The sequence below is a fragment of the Mus caroli genome, chromosome 3 (genome assembly GCF_900094665.2).
Source record: "Mus caroli chromosome 3, CAROLI_EIJ_v1.1, whole genome shotgun sequence".
Taxonomy (NCBI): Eukaryota; Metazoa; Chordata; class Mammalia; order Rodentia; family Muridae; genus Mus; species Mus caroli.
In genome coordinates, this window is record NC_034572.1 from 43,305,306 (window position 1) to 43,312,502 (window position 7,197).

A 7,197-nucleotide genomic window follows, 5' to 3' on the forward strand; every position below is an offset into this window, starting at 1 on the left:
CTCATGAAACTGCAAAGCTTCTGCAAGGCAAAAGACACCATCAATAAGACAAAAAAACCACCAACAGATTGGGAAAGGATCTTTACCTATCCTATATCAGATAAGGGACTAATATCCAATATATAAAAAGAAAGCATTTTCAATAAATGGTGCTGGTCTAACTGGCTGACTGTATGTAGAAGAATGAAAATAGACCCATGTTTGTCACCTTGCAGAAAGCTCAATTCCAAGTGGACCAAGAATCTCAACATAAAACCAGGTACACTGAATCTAAAAGAAGATAATGTAGGAAAGAGCCTTGAACTCATTGGCAATGGGGGAAGTTATGTAGATTATTCCTTTTAATAAAATGATTAGTTTTATCAAAAATAAATCTATATTAATATGTAAGTTTGTATCTGGGCTTAATTTAACCATGCCATTTGACTTCTCAATTTCTGATCATTTTACTTTATGCTATACATCCATCTGTTTCTTCATTACAGTAAATAGTAATGTCCATGTTATTTCCCTATTTGTGATTCTGAATATTATATCTTCCAATATTCTATGTTTGTATTTAATAGCTTTTACCTTCCTATGGACATAAACTCTCTTAATCACAAAACTCGATCCATTTGTATTTGGTAGGAACTTGAGAATATGAGTGTCTCAAAAGCTCCAAGCACAATAGATGACAAGCACATCTCTGAGCCCCTCCCATCCCGTATCTTACTCTGAGTGCTATGCTAAACACTTTCGCTGGATACATCTCTCTATTCATTGATTCTCTGCTCCGGCCTTTCTTCTCTGCCATGGTTATACCTTTGGTATGAATTTTAATACCAAGTTTCATTATGAGTGTATCAAAAGGTTCTAATATTTCCCAAGATGTCTGGGTGAGCTGTGAATGTTTGGGGGAGGAAATTTTCATTGAAACTCATAAGCTGAGGGGACTCCACTGTCCTTTTCCATGTGATTGGCTATTGCTTAGGCAATTGAGACACATGTGGACCCAAAATGTTGGAAAGAAGAATTTATTTTATCTTAATATTATTATTATTACTATCATCATCATTTTTTCCTATTCTTGAGGAGTTTCTTGTCTTATTTTCTTCTGTTCTTGAACTGTGATAAACACTGACTTCCCTGATTCTCTGGGTCTCCAGACAGATATTATTCTGAGATTCTGGCCATCCTGCCTCACCAACAGATGGCTAACCAACAGAACTCCCAGGCTTTTTGATCTCATGAGGGTATGCTTATAATGCTCTTTATAAATTATCACTATCTTTAACCCTTATGGCACATATAAGTGTATTTATCAGTTTATAGACTTTAACTAAAGTATTCAGCATGGAGTTCGTTTGATTATCCCTCTTATTTTGTGCTTTTTTTTTTTAAAGATTTACCTTTAATATTTTGAGTATGTGCACATGTGTGTTTTGTGACTGCATTCCATGTATGTGTCTACAGAGTTGTAGCATCCAGAAGAGGGCCCTGCAGATACAAGTTGTGAGTAGCCGGACATTGGTACTACAACTAAATTAAAGTTCTCTAGAAGAAGGGGACATTCTCCCAATCACTCAGCCATCTTAACCCCCTCCCTCACCCCCACACACATATATACACTCTGGTTCAAGGAATCAAACCCATGGCCTCATGTAAACTCCCTACCATTACACTACAAACACTGATCCTTATCTTAAATTTTAATGTCAATTATGTTTATTTGCATCTAGCCAATACTCTTGGAATCATCATTATAATGTTTTGTGGTAGAGCTTTTAAAGTCTCTGTGGTTATTCTTTCGTTTCCTTCTTTGTTACATGGTCAGGTAGGTGGCATGGATATGGTAGGTCAGTTAGGCAGACACTGTACATGTGAAATCTATATGTATTCAAGTAGGGGCCCCAAAGCTCTGTCTCTTCATAGCTTGCTTGTCTCCTCTTGTCATACCTTCATATACAAAATGGGTATTAAAATTCTGCTTCTCTTTGTGTGTAGACTTTTCTGTTCTTTAATGAATGGAAGAATCTCCATGAGAAGATATTCATGTACACTTTTTTTTTCCAGACAGGATTAGATAGCCCTATTGCTTACCTGCAGGAGCCCTCATCTGCGTACCTCCCTTTAGAAAGTAAATCCTCAGGCTTTGAAGCCTGGATACAGGTAAAAATCACTCCAGCAACAAATTGTTCGACAGCAGCATGTCGGCCTCATCAGCCTTTGGTCTCTTAGACTGTTTCCTTTCATTCTTTGGCTTTGATTGGGCATCATCTTTATAGTTCTATTTCACCTGTGCTGCACTCTTCCTAAGCACTTTCTGAGCTAAGTTCTGGTGGTTTTGAATAAAAGAAAGCAGTGGGCGTACTCAAGCAGGTCTGCCCGTTAAAAAGAAGAGCAGCAGCTGCACTCTTTGTATCTGCATGTGCTATGATCCACAGTCATCCTTCCACCCTGCTGTCTTTTCCATATTTTCTTTTGGCTTTGGTTTTCTCTCCCAAAACATTCAAACAGGGCTGATCTTTTCATTCATAAATGAAGGACTTGCCTTTAATCGCTATATACTTTCTTAAACTTATAGTTCTTTAAAAACAAAGTAATTTTCCCATATCTCATGAATAGGCTCAGTGTATCAAAGTACTAACTGCTCTTGAGGTTTGATTCTCAGTACCTGCATGGTTGCTTACAGACATTTGTAACTGTATTTTATCTGACACCTTCTTCTGGTTCCTGTACATATGTTGGACATATAAACTCACCTAGATAAACACATGTCCACAACTATAAATATGATAGACTATTATAAAATTATATTAACAATTTTAATTAAAGAGATAGAAAAATCTCTGCCCACTGTTTTGTTTGTAGAGTAAGAGTTTGCTAATAGCCTTGCTTGACTGGTATTATATATGTCTTGCAAACTGGCCTCAATTTGCAGCACTAGCCCTGCCTCTATGTGCAGAGTTCTGCGATTAGAGGTATATGTCAATATACCTATATCAAAATTGTTTGTCAATAAAGATTATTTGCAGTGTCCTTTGGAAGAAAGGCTTGCTTTATTAAAGAGGAAGGGAAAGGAAGGGGGGATGGTTGGAAAAGAGGGGAAGAAAGATGATTGTCATCTCTCACAAATACAAGGATACAGTACTGTTATAAAATACCCTTCTTCACCATACTCTTCTTAGCTAAAGCATCAATTTTTGTGTTTCCTGAAAAGTTGGGTGTTTACCACCAGATAGCGATGCTACTTGTTAGATATCCTGATTCACATTAAAGCCAGTAGTTGGCTAGGACTGGCTTTGATTCTGTAACTTTGGGATTTATAATTTGATTGTGTTTCCACACACACAGTAATAGTGAAATATTTTGTTGTGCAATACTACAACTGAAAAAAAAAAAAAGCCTAATTGTACATTTAGAATGGTTAGTTTGATGTTGCATGAATTTTAGCACCACCTCCTGGAGCTCCTGGGGACTGTACCACCAACCAAAGAGTACACGTGGATGGACCTATGAGTCTTGCAACATATGTGGCAGAGGATGGCCTTGTTGGACATCAGTAGGAGAAGCGGCCCTTGGGTCTGAGGATGTTAGATGCCCCAGTGTAGGGGAATGCCAGGGAGGGAAGACGGGAGTGGGAAGGCACCCTCAGAGAGGCATGGGAAGGGAGGATGGGATAGGGGGCCTTCCGAAGGGGAGACTTGGAAACGGGAAAACATATGAAATGTAAATAAAGAAAATATCCAATAATATATATTATATATATTATTATATATTATTAATATATATAAATATATATAGATTATTTCAGTTCCAAGAACTGAAAAGAGAGAGAGAGAGAGAGAGAGAGAAAGAGAGAGAACCATAATGACAACAAATGTTGAGAAGCATCCCCCAGAGTGGGATAAGGTAGAGCAACACTTGCCTGTCCAGCAAGGACACCACTGGTCCTCTCTTTCTCTTCAAAGTTGTAAATTCAGCCTAAGATCCATTCCAATGTCTCTGCCTGTTTCTACTCTACTCTATGCTGCTTGGATGTGGGGGCATCTACTGAATTCAAAGGATCTGCTGGTGTTCGAGAGATGGCAGTTCCACTGTTAGGGGTTCTGAAGGATATTTTTTTTTTTTTACCTTAAGAATTCTATACCATGTGTAATGGAGGTTACAATCTTTTTGAACAACTCTGTGATTTTGTTTGTATTAAAGTCTTGTCTATCCTCTTATTTTTCTGACTATATATTCTAGGGGTAATTTTCTACCTATTCTTTAGATGTTGAATTCTTTAGATGATGATTTAGTCACCAGACTTCTCTGACAATTTTTTATAGGCTTTTCCTAAAATAAGTCTACTCAAGCCTTTCAAGGATACCTGTTTTGCTAATCTTCAAATGAATACAGTAAATTTTATGTATTCTTTACTGAGGCCAGATTAAATCACTCAATATCACCTGGGCTCTATCTATATTTTCTGTTTTTCTTATATCAAGTCTTTAAGCATTCTCTTTAAGAAGATTCAATTAAGGTAAATTTCATGAGAAAAACATTACCATTTACACACCTACTTTATCTTAGTAAATACAAATCTGTACTGTAGTCCATCTTTTCCATGTATATTTAAATTTAGTACACCACAAACATTGCTTATTTTATATCCCCTACACAATGGTAGAGAAATAATTATATATGTTTAATGATTCATGGATGTAGTAATTAAACTTTATTTTGAAAAGTAATCCATCTATCTTCCATGCTTCTTTCTGAAAACCTAAACTGCAACACGGTTTAATTAGTGCTCACAATTACCTCCACAAAAGTCCCTTAAGACCAATGTCAATGTTTTATTTTCTTGTACTTTAACATTATTTCCTTATAAGTAAAATTATACCTATTAAATCTATGGTTGACAAAAAAGAACTACTGTAATCATCACTGAGGATTAAATTAAATAGTGCACAATAACAGTGTTCGTTCCAAAGAAAATCATTTGTACCTGCAAATTTTTCATTTGACTGTATTAAAATATGCTTTACAGCCTTATGAGATGATTATAATGCATCCCATTTCAGCCAGATATCCCAAGTTAATAATTATAAAATAGTCTAATGAGATTTCTGTTAATTCAGCAGTAGGTAAAACCAACTACTTCAAAAATGTCCTGTCTAAATGACCCTCTCCACATCATGGCGAACCATCTCTACATAGCATCAAGATGGGGACACTGTAACTATCTCATTCCTTATTCGTGTGTGTAATATCTGTGTTTGGAGCACTTTTTTTTTTTTTTTTTTTTGCAAAATTCCATTTTCTTCCTAAAGCACAGTAAACTCCTTCGTATACTAATACTCTTGTCGTTTGATTTGACTTTCTGTTTCTTTCCTGCTGGTTCAAGAATGGTTCTTCTCTCCTGTTAGTCAAGTGTCTGCTTTTATGAATATACTACTTTTAGCTACATGCTTGCCTATATATTTCTCATCCTTACTGACTTTCATCTCATAGGCTAATGAAATTATTTTTAAAAAGATAAATATGCTCACCACCTTTTCAAATATTCATTGACTACAGACTCATGTTTTAGGGCAGGGCTTGTGCAAGACATTGCATGAAACAGATATGAAGGCAACAGCAAAATATCATTTTTGCCAGTAATGCTTTTCTTCAAACTTTCAACTTCCCTACCCAAGGGACTGATGAAGCTCACCTTACCACTGAAATAATTCAAGACCATTACTATTTAGGTGGAAAAAGTACACTCGTTTGAAATTTGGAACAAGTGTAAAACTACATTTTAAAAAATAAAAATGCATGAAAACCAATTCTTTTTTTCCATTTCAGAAAGTCAATATTAACCCTCATTTCACAGGTAATTTGAAAAAAAAAATAGTAACTCAGTTCTCTGCCCTTGGACGGTCCACACGAGTAGAGCGTTGTAAAAGCTTTCCTTCTTTTCCTGATCACTTTTGTATGTACGCTAAGCCACATTTCTAAATCACTCGTTGCAGTGTCTCCCCTACAGCAGCACATCAACTGGGCACATTCTGCACAGACTGTGGATTCAACAAGTTTTACCTTATTCATCAACATTAATGAAATCACACACTTTCAACTTATTTCTTCTAAGTTATTTTTACCAACAAGAGGATTCTGTTAAAACATCAATGCCCACATGTACGGAGGCAGTCTGTTTAAAGATTATCACAGATTTAAATCTGTTCACTGCTACTTTTTCTTCTCCATTAACTATGGGCATGAGTCTTTTATCTTTATCAATATGTTTATTGTCTTTATGAAAAAATAAATCTTCATAGAAAACTGCTCTAGCTTTCAGCAGCCCTTTCCTGACCTCTGAGGAAGCTTGCCTTCTTTTGAGCAACCCGGTCTTTCTTCTGGGCAAGAGACATTGTGGGACGATTCCACCTCTTCTTCTTCACGTCTCTCTTGGGCTTCTTCTCATAGACTGGATTCTCTCGAATAGCAGCATGAGCTTTCTTATACGTCTCCTCCATGCCTTTAAGTCAGGACTGTCTTAAATTCGATGGTGGCCCTGGTTGAATATCAAGTCCCTAGACAAATCCAGGAGAAGTAAGGTTTGGTCTTCCCAACCTCAACCCCCAAAGCTGGGTGGTGGTGGTGGCACACAACTTTAATCCCAGCAGAAGCAGACGGATCTCTGATTTCCAAGGCCAGACTGGTCTACAACGTGAGTTCCAGGATAGCCAAGGCTACTCAGCAAAACCTTATCACACAAATCAAAAAGTTAAGTCTCTTATAAAGCAGCCAAAAAAAAAAAAAAAAAAAAAAAAAAAGGCTGTACTGTGACAGAATGGGCACCTCAGTAGCTTCTGAGGTTGGTACACTGCTGTCACCACAATTACTCTAACAAACATTTTTAGGCTTTTTTAACCTAAACATAAATCCAGCTTTTCATTATGAAAACCAACATTATCTTGTATTTTTCTTATCTTTCTCTTTCCTTTCTAACTAAGTGCATTGGTCAGTTGCCCTTTTCTAAATCACTCGCTGCAATGCAGAAGAAATGATACAGGTGTTCCTAGCATAACTCAAGGTTAAGGAAAATTCTCCTGGATAAAAACAAAATAGACTGTTCTATTTCAGCTCAATTGTGAATTTCACATCCCATGAGAAACAAACATACACACATACACACACACACACACAGAGAGAGAGAGAGAGAGAGAGAGAGAGAGAGAGAGA

At 36.7% G+C, this 7,197-nt stretch overlaps 1 non-coding gene across 1 annotated transcript; it reads right to left on the bottom strand.

Moving 5' to 3' along the window:
* Nucleotides 1-6,788: 6,788 nt before the first annotated feature.
* Nucleotides 6,789-6,909, bottom strand: LOC115030709. Its single transcript, XR_003836308.1, has one exon. It is a non-coding gene; the product is annotated as a small nucleolar RNA SNORA66 (small nucleolar RNA).
* Between the last annotated feature and the right edge of the window lie 288 nt (nt 6,910-7,197).